The sequence below is a fragment of the Echinops telfairi genome, unplaced genomic scaffold, assembly GCF_000313985.2.
Source record: "Echinops telfairi isolate 266 unplaced genomic scaffold, ASM31398v2 ScPeMD7_7416;HRSCAF=8454, whole genome shotgun sequence".
Taxonomy (NCBI): domain Eukaryota; kingdom Metazoa; phylum Chordata; class Mammalia; order Afrosoricida; family Tenrecidae; genus Echinops; species Echinops telfairi.
In genome coordinates this window covers 5,236,554-5,237,305 of record NW_022111316.1, presented here as the reverse complement: position 1 = coordinate 5,237,305, position 752 = coordinate 5,236,554, and positions in this window count along the sequence as shown.

Genomic DNA, 752 nt, shown 5'->3' with positions numbered 1-752 from the left:
AAGGATTACGAGTCTGTGAACTTTCTAAGCGTCCTCGCTCCGATCCCCCTTTGGGGTACAAGCGGGGGCCCTGAGATATCGGGACAGGAAGCCACCAGAGGATGCTGCCCCGGGATCCAGGAGACATGGAGGAGGAGAGGCCGGGGGAGGGGAAGAGCCAGGGAGGCAATCTGTTCTGGTGAAGCCACCAGCGAGCGGGGATTCCGGGGTGCTGGAGGGAGACCCCTGCCTGCAGGTTGATGGCTGCGTCCTTGGACCAGAGTGAGTAAGCTCTGCGGGGGGGCTGTGGATGTGCGCGGAGAGACCTCTGAGGAAGGAGTCTGGCTGAAGGGGAGCTGGGGTGGTGTCCCCGAGAGGCGAGGCGGCTTGAGGCTGGAAGGAGAGGCTGCGCGGGGCGAGGCAGCCATCGAGGAGGAGAGGACCAGCGAGGACAGCAGGTGAGCACTGTGACCGCCGCTGCTGCCGCCGCCGAGGTGGACAGAACGGGCGGCTGGCTAGCTAGGATGCCTGGGGTGCCACCATTCCTCTCCTTGGGCCTGCGAGGAGGGGACTGAGTGCTCCGCTGAGGGGCAGGGAGGAGAGGAGTGGAGTATATGTGGAAAGGGATGCTGGGATTGGGGTCTGCAGTGGGGGGGAGATGGTGGGAGCGGACTGGCCAGGGGACTCAGCCCTGTGGGGTGCGCAGAGGGGGGAGCTGGAGGGCACACTGGGGAGCTGGCAGCGTGGGGCAGAGCAAAACCTAGGAAAGGGAG